General features: G+C 40.0%; 1 long non-coding RNA gene across 2 annotated transcripts; it reads right to left on the reverse strand.

Annotated features, from left to right (window-relative positions):
• Window positions 1-364: 364 nt before the first annotated feature.
• Window positions 365-12191, reverse strand: LOC143436892 (uncharacterized). 2 transcript variants are annotated; one of them, XR_013106659.1, is made up of 3 exons: window positions 12061-12191; window positions 5829-5956; window positions 365-4136 (listed from the first exon to the last, which is right to left on the reverse strand). It is a non-coding gene; the product is annotated as an uncharacterized LOC143436892 (long non-coding RNA). The 2 variants fall into 2 exon arrangements; XR_013106658.1 differs by lacking the exon at window positions 12061-12191 and adding an exon at window positions 9232-9734.
• Window positions 12192-19258: the final 7067 nt, after the last annotated feature.

Below are 19258 nucleotides of genomic sequence, written 5' to 3' on the forward strand. Positions count from 1 at the left end.
ACTTCCTGCTGTGTAATGCCAAAGGCTTCTGAGTTTGCCTTCTGTCTACAGAGTCACATGATTGTAACATAGATGTACAGGACGATGAATCCCTAATCTACAAGCTCCTACTGCCGCATGAATGTTACTCCAACTCTCCAGGGATGTTAGTCTGCAAAGATGAAGTACAATCTGGAAGAGCTATTACATGATATTAACAATGATCTTGGGAGAAATATCCACAGATTATATGATGGCCTCTGGCAGCTTCAAAGGCTTGTTTTGAGTTTTTAAGTTTTTTTTTTTTTTTTTTTTTTTTTTTTTTTTTTTTCCATTTTCCAGTGTGTGTGTGTGTGTGTGTGTGTGTGTGTGTGCACATGTGAGCATGGGTGTGGGTGTGGACATGTACATGTGAACATCAGAATAATGTCAAGAAATATCCTTATTTATTTATCTGAGAATATTATTCAATGAAACAATCAAGCCTGGAACTCATTGACGTGACTAGTCTTACTAGTCAGCTTGCTCTGGGGAATCCTGTCTCTACCTTCTGTGGCTTAAATTATACATGGACCACTATGCCCACCTAATATGTATATGGATACTAGGGATTTGAACTGTGTTCCTCATAGATGGCTGCCACGTGCTTCACCACAAATTCTCATCTGTCCCCATGTGACAGTGTCTTCCACACTTTGAAAAGATAAATTTCCATTCTTATAAAAGATTACTTTGAAGTTGCAGTGATGGCTCAGTGGTAAGCATGTGCCAGCCATCTATGAGGAACACAGTTCAAATCCCCAGTATCCATATACATATTACATGGGCATAGTGGTCCATGTTGTAATTTCAGTCACAGAAGGTAGAGACAGGATTCACCAGAGCAACTTGACCTTTCAGAGTGTCTCATATCATCTCCATCAGTACTACCCATTGTCATGGATGCGTCAGGCATCATAATACCACCTTGTTGCCATGGATGCGTCAGGCATCACAGTATCACCCATTGCAACGGGTGCATCAGACATCACAGAGACATTTCTGTTGTGCCTGATTCCTGAATTCCTAAATCACTTGGGGAGGAATCCCTCAAATTCTGAGTAACAGGAATGCTTCCCTCAAGCTCCAAGAATTCAGGACTCCAGTGATTGAGAAATTTTCGGCCTCATTGCTTCGCTCTTTATTTTCTAATAATTTTGATTTATCCCATTCATGCCAAGCTATTTCCTTATGTGTGTAATGTTACTTTGTTTCTCATGCATGCTCTTGGGACGACTTACCTCTTAAGCATCTTATTAAGGCATTTCATGCAAATTAGTGGGATGTACCTCTAAAAGTAATTTCCACTGCAAGTTCCCATACACACAGACATAGTAACACATACATGCAAACACACACAGATACACACACACAGAAACACACACAGATACATACGGAGACACACAGAGACACAGACATACGCATACGTGTGCAAACACCACCACCCCCCCATCATGAAAGATGCCAATAAGATGAGATGCTCACTGAATGTAAATTCTCTTTTTCCCTTTTCTGTTGTTCTGGAAGTGTGCAATCAACTCCGGCTGCACCATACAACCTTCTAGGGAGTTCGTAAACTACAGACCAACCTTAGAAAGTCTAATGTAAGTTGCAGAGTCCATGCACCAATTTGTAAATATCTGTTAATAATGTTAATTCAGCTGTGCACATCAGACTACAGAATCATTCATTTAAAACACAGGGTGAGGGAAAGTGAAAATTTTTATCAGTTATGAAATCAGCCCAAGCAGGAACTTTTAAATACTCCACCAGGAAGAATATACCTCATCACCACCACAGTTATTCATCTAGTCATCTACTGCTCTTCAAATAAATTTTTCTTCCACACATTCAGAGGAGTGTGACGAGTGAATTTTGTTCCTGACCATTGAAATTCTAGCCTTAATAAATGTGAAAATAGATCTAGGGCATGCAGTCACTTTGCTGATAGATGTCAACAGTGGGATGCTATACTTAGGAATTCATATCCAGAGATAGATGTTTGTGCTGGCTAGTTTTATGTTAACTTGACATAAGGTAGAGTTATCTGAAAGGAGGAAACTCAATTGAAAACTATGCCTCCATATAATCTAGATGTAAGGCATTTCTTAATAAGTAATTGTTGAGTGAGTGTCCAGCCTATTGTGGGTGCTGCCATCCTTGGGCTGGAAGCCCTGGGTTCTATGTGAGCAGGTTTAGCAAGCCATAATGAGCAAGCCAGTAAGTATGGCTTGCTCTCTCCATGGTCCCTGCATCAGCTCCTGGCCTGCTTCAGTTCTTGTCCTGACTTCTTCAATGATGAACAACAATGTGGAAGTGTGAGCCAAATAAACACCTCCCCAACTTGCTTTTGGCCATGGTGTTTCATTATAACAATAGTTCCTAGTCAATCAATTCCCACGCACCTAATTCAAGGCACTATCAAGGTTGCTACTTGCAGGCATGACCTGTCTCTGATAAACTGATAAACTCTGTCTGCATAAACTCTGATGCAGACAGAGTTTATGAACTGTTAATGAAGGTGCAGTAGCATCTTAAGAGAGGTGATTGGCAAGTGCCATGAAGGCAGAGATGTTAGATGGGACAAGAAGTTCCACATAATGTCTTTGACTTACTGCTCTGAATTGCCATCCCATCTCATCACTTCAGAGTCAGGATTAAGTTATCTTCTAGACTCAGAAGAAATGTCATTTCTTCTTTATTGAGGCCTACCTTTTCTCCGTGATGTTCTGCCAAAATTTTCCAGAACATCAAATGATTTCTTACTAGAGTCCCAGCACAGCATGCTAGTGCTCAGATACTAGCTCTTTCCTTCAAGAGAGCTTGATGCAATGACTTGACATAAAGGGAGCCTCAGATAGGTCTGTGATATAAATTTCATAAGATGTCTAAAGTATCCATTGTCTGCCTGGAAATGAGTTCAAGAAATCCAATATCCTTTACAAATACAGTTCACTTAACAGCATGAAGTTATTATCAGTATGCGGATAATAACCTCGAAGCTCAGCTTTGATGATACAGTAACTATAGTTCTTATGTTGCCTTTGGAATAGAGAGGAAATGATTTCTGAGTTGTAAGCCACTTCTGAGCAAGGGAAATGGTAGGGAATAGATCCAGGCACAGCATCATTATAGCTAATAGGATCAATGATGAAACATCTTTACTGAACAAGCTGCTTAAACATATCTAATGCCTTGTCTTAATCTTCTAAAAAACAGTGATTTCTTAAGAAAGGGTTCCTGTCTTTCCACCATGTGCCCAGTGTTCTGCAAATCCACGAATCCTATTGCTTCTCTGTTCCCCTATGCTGGAAGTCTCGGGGAGAATGCAGAGAACCTTTGTCCACCTTTTTCAGGAGGCATGAGTCACTCTCATCTGTTCCCTTCTGAGAACCAGTCAGCCGGAAAGCTTGCAGTTGCTGACAGCACCCTGCCTTGTTATCAGAAGATAATCCAAGACTCATAGGTTTTGAGCCAAAATACATTTAGGAGTAAGAAAGAGAAAGAAAATGTGTGGAGTTTGCTGGATGTAATATAGTGGTGGCTAGTAGAGGTGGTTACAAGTGAGAAACACTCATCTTTTGTATACATATATTTAAATTCAGTACCTGCCAGATGAAACCTATCTGGGGGGTCAATGTATTCTAAAGGTCTGAGCACCATTGAACATTTAGCCATTTGGCTTGTATTGCCTTTCCAATTCAAACCTCTCTCTGCCGTCTCTTGAGTAATCTGACTATAACCAAGGTCTGCTTCCATTTTCTGACCAATAGATGATGCTGAAATACAAAGTGTTTTTCTTTTAATGATTTTGCAAGATTGGGTGCACAGACTTGAGCAATCAGTCATATTTGGAAATACCCTGTGTGTGAGCAAAAGCCTCACATTGTTTTCTTATATCTCTTCTTCCCCCTATGTTACTCATTCCTGATTTTAGGGATTCTCTGCAAGCCCCTTGTTATAAGCTGTGCTTCTTTAAGGAGGTTAGGGTGAAAATAGTTGGCATCAAGAGTGGCTCTATAAATCAAGCCTTCTGGGTGAGATTTTCAAGCTGGTTTACTCAGTGACATAAAAGCACTTCACATCTTATAGCAGGTGGAATGGTGGTCATCCTTGGCCTGAAATGACATAATATTAGCATGAAGTTATTAAATCTTTCACTTGAGATTATTTGAAGTGATGTTCGGGTAGTAGATTGGGTATTTTGACTTGCTTGAGCATTTTGATTTATTCTGTAGTAGCTGAAAGGAGACTCATTTCCTGAAAGATGTACTGAAAAATAACTCCAGAATGTAGCTTTAGGTAGAAAATCTCTCCACAGCTTTAGCAGGACTCCTCAGCTACAGTTACTGCCATGATGCAAAGATAGTGGGATCCTGTGATTTGTGTTGAGCGTATCTGAGGAGCTTATTGTAACAATTAGGAACCTTGAATTCCTCGGTTCCTGGATGACTGAAGCAAACTCTTCTCCTCCGAGAGCAGCGTACCCTTCCCCAGAGATAGATAAATGGGATCAGGTAAGGCACTATTCACTATAGTATTAGTTCACATTAAGATCTCACGTCTTGACACACAGTCAGGGAAGAGGTACCACCTCTGTTACATGGGTAATAATCTTATACTTAAAAGATATGCAGGGATCTGAGGAGTAGATCTGAAGCACATTGACCTGGGATGGAGAAGGCAGATAGAGAGGTGGATAAGGGACTATTTTGCATACAAGAATAATTCATTTTAACTTAGTTCTCAAGGTCAGGAAACATCTTAAGCTGATCTTAAAACTCTTGGGATGAGTCTAAGGTCAACATTAGGAATCTGAGGTGAGTCCTTGAAAGATTCAAGAGAATGATGGCGGTCAGTAAATGAGGCAAGGGTGTTGGGGTGTATGGTACTGATAAAGAGATAAGAAGGATAATGGTGTTAGGGCTTAGGTTTAATTATTATGTAAGGTCTGGAAGCCTTTCAACTGCTGTCACTGAATGAACTGAGAGGACATTTTCTTAATCAGGGATACAAAGTATATGCTGGTGACAGGGGCACTGACAGTCGTTTGATGGAGGCAGCTTTCTTTGTGTAAAGGACCGCCATAAAACCAGACTCTACGTTGTCACTAAGAGTGATAGGAATAGAAGAGCCTGAGACTCCAGTCATTTAACTAGAAGAGCTGTTGTTGACATCATGCCTATAATGACCAGGCCAGAGTGTTACTCTAAAGGTCTAACAGGATTTTTTGCTCTCAGCTAAGTGTTTTTGGACATGAGACAGCTAGACTGCTGACTCAGGTTGGTGACTTGTGTTATTCTATTTTTGAATATATAGAAGTGAGAAGTGTGGTATCAGTTACCACAGTGGAAATTTGTGACTCTTCCTCCAGTCTCAATATTTAGAGTAAAGCCTATCAAAAGGGAGGCCAAGTGCTGTTGGAAAAATAGCCCTGTAATGACATCTAAAATAGGTACACAAATACCGAACATTCCTCCCAGTCCTTCTCCACAGTGAGCTCATTTCACAGAAGATGTAGGGTGAAGTACAAAGAGTTTGTGAGAACTGTTAAATGTGTATCTAATCCTTCAGAGCTGGTGCGTTCAAGACTTTGTCAAGGACTCCAGGTAGAGTAGTTGATGGCTAGATGATACACTGAATTTTAGTTTATCTACTTCCCTAGTCTCCATCTATACAGTTATCTTAGGCACCTGGCAAAAACTTCACAATGTTTGCCCTATTACACTGTGAATGGCCACATAGAATCCTCAGAAATTTCCACAATTTCTCCTACTGATGCACATATATACCTGTATCTCCATTCTTACCCAATGTGATAAGTGAAAAACAATATTCATCCCAGGAGGAACTGTAGAGGGTTCTACTACCAGCAGAGATCTAAGGTACTCAGAAGTGATGGGCTCCTTTCATCCCCATTATGATGACATGTGTGGGTCTAGAAAAAAAAAGTTGGACACTCACAAACAGTGAATAAAGTATTAAAAATGTAAGAGGTACTGGTTGTCATTGAAATTTACATGCAAAACATGGTACACTTAATGGAGTAGACTGACACACTTTATGCCCTGTATACAGTTATTAGTTAACTGTATACAGTTATTAATTTGAGAAACACATTTTTTCTTGATCAGGAAATGTTAAACTGTAGCACACGAACCAAATTACTTCTATCAGTGAATATTCTGGGTTGAAGGGTCTCTCAAGAATTAGAGGAAAAGGTTCACTGATCATATGTGTCAGCTGGTCTCTTATTGGACAATGAGTAAAAGAGAAAGATGATAATATCAAAAGGACAGAAATTTGTGTGGGCTTTTTCTGATCCAGTTAATACTATTTTTTGAATGCTCAACCTGCCAGCATCCATGCCTATAGAAACCAAATTTTTGGTTTTAGAGTATTTTTCTGATTCTTCTAAATGTATGGTTTTCTACTGAAAGGCTTGTAGTCCTTCTAAATACCCTTTATATCTATCCACTTCTTGATACCCAGATGCTGCCTGCTCAGCCCTGACCCACATTAAATTTCTTCTGGTCATCAAATCTTTCTTTCCAATAGTAGCTAATGCTGCCTTTAAACTTGCCCTCTCCAAGTTTCTTCAAGTCAAAAGTTATCTTAATAAAGGACAAATTTACTTCATTCACCACTGAAAACATTTTCATAACTGTGTATTGATCTTAATATAAAAGTTCAAATTATGAATCTTAGCTACAAGACTCTCTAACACCACTTCTGCTTTGACCCAGCTTTTATTATTTTCTACCTTATCTCTTGCAGTAAGTTCCAATAACGATGAGCTACTTTCATTTCCTTAAATATGGAGTCATGCCTTTACATGATCTGGCTCTGTCTAAGATTCCTCCCGACTTAATTAAATCCCACTGTGCCTTGAGACCTGAGAAGCAACAAGTTTCCTGAAACATTTTCCTGGACCTCTGAAGAGTAAGCTAGTATTGGTCATCTTTTTTCTTCCTTTCTCATTTAATTCTTATTGTATCCTCGCTATGTTGAATTGTTTATCTTTGGATTTTCTCATTAGACTATATTCTCCTAAGTATGCCTGGTGTCCAGTAGAAACAAAATAAAAACAAATTCATGAGTTATGTTTTTTAACTTTTGAGTAAATTGTCATATTTTGTAATATTATTAAAAAGCTAATCATATTATATTCCATATTTCTCTCTAATGTGTTCAAATAAGATGCAATGGAATATAAACAACATAAAATTGATTGGGAACTTTACCAAAGAGAATTTAAATCATTTAGCTTAACTTCTAACAAGCAGAGTTTTAGACGGTTTCATGTTGCTATCACAAAATACCTGAGTCTGAATAACTAATAAAGTGCATAAGCATTCTGGCAGTTTGAATGCTAACATCTTGTCGATGTTTTCCTGTCTATCACAACATGGCAAAGAAGTAGGAAGGAAGGGGACCAGTCTCATGAAAAAGAAACAAATGAGAATTGAGAGAACAGGAGGCTCCTGCTTGTTCTTTTTATGGTAATCCATTCTTATGGGGTTACAAATCAATTTCTCTAAGAGCTGAACCACTCTCAAGAGACAACATTAGGGGCCTGTAGAGATGGCTCAGCAGTTAGGAGCACTAACTGCTCTTCCATAGGTCCTGAGTTCAATTCCCAGCAACAAGATGGTGGTTCACAACTATCTGTTATGAGACACCCGTTTCTGGTGTATCTGAAGAGGGCAATGGTGTACACATATACATTAAATAAATAAATAAATCTTGAGAAGAAGAGAGAGAGACAACATTAATTCATCCCAATGCCTAGAGCCCCAGTGAGCTATATCTTCTATGGACTCTACTTATTAAATATTATTATTAATAATTTCATTGTTTTGAGTTGAAGAGAACAATCTTTAACTCATTTCAATCTTTAGAGGAACAGATATTTTCCAAATCTGGGCAGTCAGAAACTTTATAAAAATAAGCTGAGCTCTACATTTAATTTCATAACAATTTCTTACATTTCTACATTTTTTATATTTTAAAAATCTCATGTTGTCTTCATGTGACCTATCACAAGGCAGCTGCATGCTTTCTCCTACATGGCCCTGATTGTTATGTGAAATCATAATAATTATAATTTAGACTTCATACTGGCAGATAAACAGTCAAAGGTGTTTGGCAACTTGGATATTAAAATGGGGCTTTCCTAGGATATTTGCAGTCCTCTTTTCAATAAAGCACCATTTATTTGCACTAGCATATGTGTGCATGAGATCTCTTTAACTTACAAGGACAAAAATTCTGAACCTTAATTAAAATCTACATCTTTTTTTGCTTTTATACAATTTTTTAATGTTAATCAAAGGCTTTATAAGTTTGGTAATGCTCAATTACAAGATGCCCATATAATCAGAAGTGTAACCCAATACCCAACATAGATATATCAACTATCTTTGACTGGCAGAAACACGCGAACATCTGCCTCTCTCTCTCTCTCTCTCTCTCTCTCTCTCTCTCTCTCTCTCTCTCTCTCTTTCTTTCTCTCTCTCTCTCTCATCACCTAGCTTCTCCTCTCCTCCTTCTCCTGTCCTTCTCCTCCTCCTCTTCGTACTCCTCCTCTTCCTCTCCTTACTCCTCCCACCTTAGCTCCTCCTACATATCACCCTTCCTGTTAAAATAAAACTTTTCTCTCAAAATACATTTAGAGAATAATTATGCCAATTTGTACCAGTGAGGTACAAGATAGTCCTAATACCCAGTCCATCACTTTGTTGACTAACCAGAACCTCTGTCATCTCTCCTAACTAAAACACTTAGTTCTGAACCTGGCTTTTCTCTTGGCTTTAGAATGAATGTCAGCTGAAAACCATCCTCTCAAATCTTTTCTCTCAAAGTAAATAGGGATTGACTATGAGACTATAAGTCTTCAAAACCGTCAGATATCCAGAATGACCAAGTTAACTGAAATTATGGGAAGCACAAAGCATAGTTTCTAAAACTTAGCCAATTTATAGAGACCACTGAACACCTGGACAGTTCCTATACTACAAAACATTGGAGCATCCTATCTTCAGCCTTCTGGCCCAAGATCATCTGACAGACCTAGTGATGCAGAAATATTAAGGGCTGATTATTCTATCTTGGCAGATATAATCAGTAGACTATTCTGCAAGTGTGTCCTTTTCTGGACAGTAGTTTGTCTGTAGATGGAAAGAGGCAATTCTTGCCTAGTGGTTGTCTCACCACAACTGGAGTAACTCCAAAGATGCTCAATTTCTTCTTAGAATCCAAAACAGGAAGCTGTCAGGAGCAGACAGGTCTCTAATCAAAATGAACATTAATACAGAAATGTTTGTAACATCAATTCTGTGGACTTCTGATGTTTTGAAAACCAACTATCCATGTAAAGCAATCTGGACTGTTGTCTGTTAACTCCTCTCAGCTATGTCTAAATAAAATATAGAAAACACCCTAACAATAAACTCAGAGCCATGAATTTGTAATAGGCCCTTAAATCACAGGCTAACCATCTCAAATCAGTTAAAAAAGGTTAATGTGTTATACAGGCACAATGCCTATGAGAATAACAATATTAATCTCACTTTTATATCAATAAGAAACTCATACCAATGAAAACCTTAAATTTGAAATCAAAGTAAATTTTGTACTACTTAAGAAATTATAACTCCATCTTAATAACAATTATACATATTTCTACAAATAGGTTATGGCTATGCAATAAGTCCTAGCTAATCCTCCCTGTTCCAACAAAACCACTACTTTCCCCTAGAAAGACAGCCCAATATTAACCACCTCAGTCCCCAAGCCCAGGGAATAGGGGCACTGACACTTCATTAACTTCTTCAAGCTGATTATGGGCGTGGGGATATTAGAAGAGGGGCAGGGGGAAGAGTAAATTGATAATCCTCTGATGCTGTGTCTTCACTGTATCCAGCTGGAGTTCCAGGACCTCAGAGGTTCGAGCAGGTCTGCTCAGCTTGCTTGATGAGTAGATACACAAGGCTGTGTATTCTGCAATATACAATTCTCAAAACAAATTTTAGTATCAAGATAATTTTTTGTTTGAATTCTGGAATCCAGTCTTCTGGTATCCTGCCTCTGTCATGTCTAATCTATATAATTCTGTGAGTTTCTATGAGGGTGTGCTCACACCATCCTCCCATTCCCACCTCCCTGCTCTTGAATTTCCCAACACTAGGGAATCCAAACTTTCTGGCACCAAGGCCCTCCACTTCCACAGATGCCAAGCCCTTACCCCATCCCACCTCCTCCAATAACTATGAGGGTGTGCTCCCACAATCCTCCCATTCCCACCTCCCCACTCTCGAAATTCCCCAACACTAGTGAATCCAAACTTTCAGGCACCAAGGCCCTCAACTTCCACTGATGCCTGGCGAGGCCACCCTCAAATACCTATACAGGTGGAGCCATGAGTCCCTCCCTTTGTGTTCTCTGGCTGGAGATCTTAGAATGGCTACTCAGCTTGTTTCTTAGGACCATTTGCTTGAAAAATTGTTTTCCAGCCTTTTACTCTAAGGTAGAGTCTGTCTTTGTTACTGAGATGGGTTTCCTGTATGCAGCAAAATGCTGGGTCCTGTTTATGTATCCAGTCCAGTAGCCTATGTCTTTTAATTGGGGAATTGAGTCCATTGATGTTAAGAGATATTAAGGAACAGTGATTGTTTCTTCCTGTTATTTTTGTTATTAGAAGTGGAATTATCTTTGTGTGGCTATCTTCTTTTGAATTTGTTGGAAGAGGGTTACTTTCTTGCTCTTTCTAGGGTATAATTTCCCTCCTTGTATTGGGGCTTTTGTGCTATTATCCTTTGTAATGCTGGGTTTGTGGAAAGGTATTGTATAAATTTGGTTTTGTCATGGAATATCTTTCTTTCTCCATTTATGGTAATTGAGAGTTTTGCTGGGTAAAGTAGCCTGGTCTGGCATTTGTGTTCTGTTAGGGTCTGTATGACATCTGTCCAGCATCTTCTAGCTTTTATAGTATCTGGTGAGAAGTCTGGTGTAATTCTGATATGTCTGCCTTTAACATGTTACTTGGCCTTTTTTCCTTACTGCATTTAATATTCTTTCTTTGTTTTGTGCACTTGGTGATTTGATTATTATGTGACGGGAGGTATTTCTTTTCTGGTCTAGTCTATTTGGCATTCTATAGGCTTCTTGTATGTTTATGGGCATCTCGTTCTTTAGATTAGGAAAGTTTTCTTCTATAATTTTGTTGAAGATATTTATTGGCCCTTTAAGTTGAGAATCTTCACTCTCATCTATACCTATTGTCCTTAGGTTTGGTCTTCTCATTGTGTCCTCGATTTCCTGGATGTTTTGTCTTAAGAACTTTTTGCATTTTGAATTTTCTTTAACAGATGTGTCAATATTTTCTATGGTATCTTCTGCACCTGAGATTCTCTCTTCTATCTCTTGTATTCTGTTGGTGATGCTTGTGTCTATGACTCCTGATTTCTTTCCTAGGTTTTCTATCTCCAGGGTCATCTCTCTTTGTGATTTCTTTATTGTTTCTACTTCCATTTTATGTCCTGGATGGTTTTGTTCAATTCCTTCACCTGTTTGGTTGTGTTCTCTTGTAATTCTTTAAGGGATTTTTGTGTTTCCTCTTTAAGGGCTTCTACCTGTTTACCTGTGTTCTCCTCAAATTCTTTGAGAGTGTTATTTATGTCCTTCTTAAAGTCCTCTATCATCATCATTAGAAGTGATTTTAAATCCAATTTTTTTCCTAGTGATATGGGGAATTCAGAAGTTTCTTGTGTGGGAGAACTAGGTTCTAATGATGCCAAGTTCTGGGTTGCTGATGCTTATTTTCTTGCACTTGCCTTTCGCTGGAGCCTGTCTTTCCTATCTTGGTTGTATCAGAACAGTGTGGGGTGGGTGTTACTACTGGGGCTAGATCTGGGGCCCAAGATCTGCTCAGTGCTCAGGCCCAGACAGGATGGAAACAGTGCTCCAGGCCAGGAGTGACTTCCTGAGTCCTAGTGGGTTCCAGTTACTCCCTGTTTGGGGAGGGCATTGCTGTCTCCTTACCTAAGATACTGTCCGGGTTAGAGCTCCTGGGAAGCCTGCTTCCTCTGGGTTCTGTGAGATGGGGGCAGAGCTGTGGCCCGGGATCTGCTCAGTGCTTGGGCCAAAATCTACATCTTTATATGGTCAGCTATTTGTAAAGAAAGACAAGTCCTGCTGAAATCAAGGGGTAACAGACTACCTCTTTACAGTACCTAAGTAGAATTTCAGCCTATCAACTCAGGAAAGTGGGGTCCAGCTCTCATCCCGTTTTAAATCTCTCTAAGGTGCAGCTTCTTCATATACAGCAGAAGAAAAACGCTAACAGCTTCCAGAGGCTGGCAGAGCAATTAAACACAATATAAGATGTGGGATGCTAGGCTTGACACCTATCACTGAGTGATTCCTTAAAACCTAAGACAAGGAGGAGGACATCTGATTAGAAGACCTTAGGAGCCTGAAAGTTCAGGGAATGATGGAGACCAAGAAACCAGGGAGAGGTGAGAGGCATGGATGTGTACGACCATTTTTCAGTGTACTTTTTTTTTTTTTATTAAGCTCTTGCTTCTGAACCAGGGTCCAGAACTGTAGGCTAGGAGCCAAGGAAGCAGAAACAAATTATGATATACCCAGCTTTATCATGGAAAACATTCACAGAAAACTGCAGGGCTGAACCAGCAGGGTTCACAGCCGATGCCCTGCTCTTAGGAGGCAGTCATAAGTCACTGGATGCACAGGGCTGCTCAGTGTTCTTGCTTCCTCATAAACAGATAATGAGCACACTGATTCGCTTGTCACACAGAAAACTTGATTGCTTTAGTTTTCTTCTAACACCAAACAGAATCATAGTAAATCATTCCCTTAATGTAATACTGGGAGAAACTGGAGGCTAATTTGCAGTTCATTTCCCATACTCAAAAATACTGGCTTTTGTGAACTGAGTCAAGAGTGGTCTGTAGAATTTTCCTTGGTATAAGAATTTAAAACAAAATCAAAACTCCGAAAAGGATTTTTTTTGAAACCTTGTGAGACTAAAACGCATCTTTATCACACACACACACACACACACACACACACACACACACACACACAGAGAGAGAGAGAGAGAGAGAGAGAGAGAGAGAGAGAGAGAGAGATCAAAAAACATTGAGAGTCAGCTCACAGAATTGGAAAAGATTTCTAGATATGCATTTGATAGATGCATGATGCAGATGGTGGTGTCCAGAGTATACAAAGAACTACAGCAAACAAGCAAACAAAACTAATAGCTCAACTAAAAATTGTGGCATGGAGCTAAACAGAGAGTTCTCAAAAAGAAAAAATACAAATGGCCAGCAATTTTTTAAATGGTTAATATATTATACATATAGCCATAGGAAAATGCAAGTTAAAACTACTTTGAGATTGCATCTTATTCCAATCAGAATGGCTGAAATCAACCAGGAAATAGAAATAATGTAAAGTTCATCAACCAATGAATGGATAATAAAAATGAAGTACATTTATACATTATAAATGATGTTATAGAATAACATCAACCAGGAAATGGAAATGACGTATAAGTTCACCAACTAATGAATAGATAAGAAAAATGAAGTACATTTACACAATAAAATATTACTCAGCTGTTAGAAAAAATAAAGTCATGAAATTAGGTAAATGGATGGAACAGAGAACAATCATTATGAGTTATGTAACTCAGACTTACAAAGATAAATGCCTTGTTTTTTTTTTTTCCCATCTGTGAATGTTAGCTTTGAATATTTGGATATGTATGCTTTGTTTGAAATATCCATAGACATAGGGAAATTAGTGAAAGACCTCAGGGGTTGGGGGGAATTTAGGGGAGGTGAGATATAACAGGGGAGGTGGTATAAAAAGTTAAAGAGAATAACATAATAAGCAGGGTTAGATTGGGGTAGGTTAGAGAGTTTAGGGTAGAGGAGGAAACAGACCTGTGGCTCTCAACCTTCTTAATGCTGTTACCATTTACGACAGTTCCTCATGTTATGGTGACCCCCCAGCCATGACAGTATTCTGTTGCTACTTCATACTGTAGTTTTGCTATGGTTATAAATGGTATTGTGAGAATTTGATATGCAGGATATCTGATATGTGACCCCTGTGAGATTGAGAGCCACTGGGATAGATGGATAGGATCACTAACACTAGAGACCTTTCTAAAAAGGTAATTTATTACTGAAGACACTTCCTAAAACACATACACATGCACATATAGAGAGAATTTAATGGAGTTACCCTATAAATGGTTGCAAAGAACCTACTAGACACCACAGGCTAACAAATTTTTTTAAAAATTCCTGCTAGAAATGGGTTATCTCTCTTGAAGTGGTTGGTCAGTGAGGTTCTATAGACCCCCAAACATTACATGCTATTGCCACTATTCTTAGTAACCTTTCAGAATTTGATGCTAAGACTCTGTTGCTCAAGACAACACATTCTTTTTTTAAATTTTTTATTGGGTATTATATTTACATATCAGATTTTATCCCCTTACCCCACTTCCTCTCACCACCCTGAAACCTCCTATCCCATCCCCCCTCCTCATGCTTCTATGAGGCTGTGCCCCCACCTACCTCCCGCCCCCACTACCACTTCCCCACCCTCACATTCTCCCCCACACTCCGTGTTCGTTTTTCATGGGACCAAGAAACTCCTCTCCCACCTATGCCCGAGAAGGCCATCCTCCCCTACATATACCGCTGGAGTCATGGGTCCCTCCCTATGTGCTCCCAGGCTGGTGGTTTAGACCCTGGGGGGCTCTGGTTGGTTGGTAGTTTTGCTTTCCTCATGGGGTCATAAACCCTTTCTGCTCCTTCAGTCTTCTCTCTAACATCTCCATTGGGAAGCCCCTGATCATATCAGTGGTTAGCTGTGAGCATCGTCCTCTGAATGTGTCAGTCTCTGGTAGATCTCTAAGGAGACAGCTATATCACACATGGTATTTACTCACTGATAAGCGGATGTTAGCCCAAAAACTTGGATTAGTGAAGACTCAACTCATAGACCACATGAAGCTCATGAAGAAGGAAGACCAAGAGGGGATGCCTCAGTTCTACTTAGAATGAGTAACAAAAATACTCAAGGGAGCAAATATGGAAACAAAACATGGGACAGAAACTGAAGGAGGGGCCATCTGGAGACCATTCCACCTGAGTATCCATCCCATGTACAGTCACCTAAGCTAGATACTGACGTGGATGGCTGGAAGTGCATGCTGTCAAGAATATGATATAGCTGTCTCCTTAGAGGTCTGCAAGATGACACATTCTTAAGTCATGGAATGCACAGAAATCAAGCTGGTACCTACCTAGAAGCTTCAATCCTACTGACTAGCTTTCATAGTGCTGTGAAAGTTACTGGAGAAGACTAAGTCTTACCCAGCAGTTAACTCAAAGGGCTACAATAATGACTGTCCTGGCAAGACACCCCTGTCGGTACAATACCAGCTCAAAGTAACTGGTTATCTTACATCTTCACTCAGAAGAAAAGAGTAATGAGCATCTCCATGCTTGAGCTCAGCTTACTTTCCTGACTCATACAGACCTAGGGAATGGTCACCTCATGTGTAAATGAATGAACAGTGGTTCTCAGCATCTCAGATCACAGAGACCCACAAACAGGGGATGGAACTTGGGGACTCTTATGGAAGAATGGGAAGAAAGATTTCAGGGGATAGGAACTCCACAGAAAGACCAATAGAATCAACTAACCTGGACCTTTAGAGGGACTTGAAGACTGACCCACCAACTAAAGAGCAAACACAGGCTGGACCTAGGCCAGATGTGCATCGTGGTCTTCATATGGGTCCTAAACAACTGGAGCAGAGGCTATACCCAAAGCTGGTGCCTGTCTATGTAATATGGGCTGCCTTGTCTGGCCTCAGTGTGAGAGGATTTGCCTAGCCTCCAAAAGACTTAAAGTACCAGGGTGGGAGGATAAACAGGAGGGCCCACTTGCTCAGTGGAGAAAGAAGGGGTGTGGGGAGAAGGATTGTGTGGGAGGTGACTGGGAGTTGGGCAGTGAGCAGGATGTAAAGTGAATAAGTAAAAAAAATTAAAAATTAAAAAAGTAATGAAGAGACACACACACACACAAGAAGAAAACAAAAGCACCTAATATTTTGATTTTTTTTAACCTAACAATTCCATAACTGAAAAGTCTTGGAAGACATTATCTGATGACTAACGTGTTGTTACCTTCTCATTGCTTGGATAATGCCTGACATAAGTGATAGAGAGTATCTTAGCCAGGGTTTCTATTGCTGCTATGAAATCACCATCACCAAAAAGCTAGTTGGGAAGAAAAGGTTTATTTGGCTTACACTTCCACACTGTTGTTCATTGTTGAAGGAAGTCAGAACAGGAACTCAAACAAGGCAGAACCCAGAGCAGAGGCAGGAGCTGAAACAGAGGTCATAGAGGGTGCTGCTTACTGGCTTGCTCACATGGCTTACTCAGTCTGCCAGGATTTAGGGATTGGAGATTTCCTTAGGAACATGTCTTTGTTGTACACTTACCCTGCTCCCATTGGTTGGGGTATTCAATGGGGGCAAGGGACTTACTTTGTCTAACATTCATGTCTTAACTTGCTAACCAGGATGGGACTTGTCTAACATTCATGTCTTAAGTTGCCAACCAGGATGTCAGTTACCCACATATATAGATATATGTCTTTTTCTGCCAAGTAGGGTGTCAGTTTCCAGGAGGTTTGGGGAACTTAAACTTAGGACTCCTACTCAAAATGGAAGTCTTATTTCAAATAGTTTCTTATATTGGTGCACATGTCTCTCCTATGTTGGGCTCCATCCCAGGGCAGCCTACAAAAGCAAATACCATAAAAGTTATCTACAGGTGCAGTAAGTGCTGCTGGGTGGTTGGTTTGGGTCCAAGCTTATTGTGGGTATCTATACAAAGGCAGTTCTATTGACTTCTATTGAGATTGGTTTCCAAGAACACAGAACATAATAGAATATGTAATCAACTTAGGCATGGGAGTTTCCTAGTAATAGCAGAAACAACATATGAGAAAATTTCCTTATAATATTAGTAACAGCACAAAATGGCAGGCTAGCCAGGTAACAGTTACCTAGGCCTTAACATTCCATTGAAGCCTTAATATTTTACCTAGGCTTTAACAGATATAACCTTCAAGGATTTATCCTAGTGATATACTTCAACAGGTAGGCCTCATATCCTCCTAAAGGGTCCCACAAACTACCAAAAACAGAGCCATCAGCTGAGGGCCTTATTTCCTAACAGTTCCACAAAGTAGTAAAGTAACACCACCACCATGCTCAGACACCCGAGCCTGTGGGAGACTTTTCACATTCAAACCATAATATCCAGGATATCAAAGGCAAAGGTTTAATAAGGGCTCTTGCTGTGTCTTAATGAGGGCTGCTAACTTTATGAGCTAGAAGTGCCCTTGTTTCCCTCTCATTTGGACCTTGCCTGCCCTGCTTTTTCAACAATGAAAGACTATAACATCACCTCACTTCCATGTTCCAATTCCCACTAGGGACTTTTGAGATACAAGTAACAAAATTTGACTCCGATTGGGTTAAATGAAGAGGTCTAGTTGGTTCATACAACTATCCTATGCTGAGACCCACCACGTCGTTAGGATTCAGTGTCAGGTTTTGGGTTCTTTAAGCTGTCTTTTCTTCTACTTGTTGCTATTTTCTGATAACAAAATGGCCATAAATATTTCAGGCATCTTAGTAGCATATTGCATCAGCATCGGGAGGTGAAGAAAGAGCCTTTCGGCCATGAAAGCAACTCATGTCACATGCCTACCACTGAATCATTCATTGCAGCCAGGAGACTAAGCTGACTAATCTAGCTACTAACTACATATTCCATCCCTTGAGCTAAAAACATGCTTGTGGCGGTTAGTCATCCCCCCCAAAGAGGCATCTCCGGAGGACATCTTATCTGGAAAGCACATCTACATGTTTGACAGGAAAGTGTCTGTTCTCTGGCTCCTACCCAATTTTGCCAAAGAGCTCCTTGCTACGATATTCAGGGAAGTAAAGGAAATAGCAGCGATATTTACAGGATCACTGAAAACTCAAATTCTTGGTCACGCGGTGATAGTCCAGGAGGAAACAAATCAAAGGCTCCTTCTTCGTTTGTATTTGGCATCTTGTAAATCTCACTTACTCCGGTGTAAACCTCAAAGAGGAAGGACAGTTCAGTAATGACTGAAGTGGAATTTTCCATAGGTCAGCATGTGCTCTGGGAGCTACAGCTGACAAAGATAATGCAATTGTGTGTGTGTGTGTGTGTGTGTGTGTGTGTGTGTGTGTGTGTGCTACCAACAGAGATTGATGCCACTGTGTAGACTACAATGAATCTAGTGGGTCTGTGAATTACTAAAAATTGGAAGGGGGTGTCAGAAGAATGGTTCACAGATTTAAGAACCCTGGCTGCTCTTCCAGAGGGTTCATTTCTCAGCTCACAATCATCTGTAAGTCTAATTCCGGGTGATCTGACTTTACTCAGGCACCAGGCCCCCATGTAGAGCACAGACGTACATGAGGAGGCAAAGGAAAAATATTTTTTTATGCATCTGGCTTGGTGAGGAAACCGCACTGCAAACATTTTTCATGAGTCAGGCTGACGGTTGGGAAATCCACATTGAGCACACCCACTACAAGAGAAGTGAGTCATCGGGGACATGTGTCTACTACTTTACTCCAACTGACAGTAAAGACACATAGGCCTTCTAAAGGGAAAATCATTTCAAACTTATTTTCCTTCTGATCTTTAAAATTCTCAGCTCAAGAAGGGTCCAAGCCATAGGCTTGCTAGGGTCCTCATTCCCACAAAGCTACCTTGACATACAACACTCTAGGCTCTTGGGGGCCCAGGCCTGCCTCAGTGGCTCAAGCTGTCCTTACTGTGTTATTTCCTTCTTCCTGCCAGGCTTTGACCAGGAAAGAACCCTGTCTACTGGGAATGAAATTTTCATAGAGGAGAAAAGCATTTTTTCCCTTATAATTTATAAAGCTTGTGAAAAAGCCACTATCATGATTTTTAAATCAAGTAATGGGACATTTTTAAAAAAAAAAAAAAAAAAAGATATTTTCCTAAAAATAAATGACTTTCAGCTGAAATGTGAATATCCATAAGGGCTTTGGAATCACACTTCCCCTCACACAAACACACAGCTATTGAAACTGCATCATCCTTGCTCC

This window comes from Arvicanthis niloticus, chromosome 23 (genome assembly GCF_011762505.2).
Source record: "Arvicanthis niloticus isolate mArvNil1 chromosome 23, mArvNil1.pat.X, whole genome shotgun sequence".
Lineage (NCBI taxonomy): Eukaryota > Metazoa > Chordata > Mammalia > Rodentia > Muridae > Arvicanthis > Arvicanthis niloticus.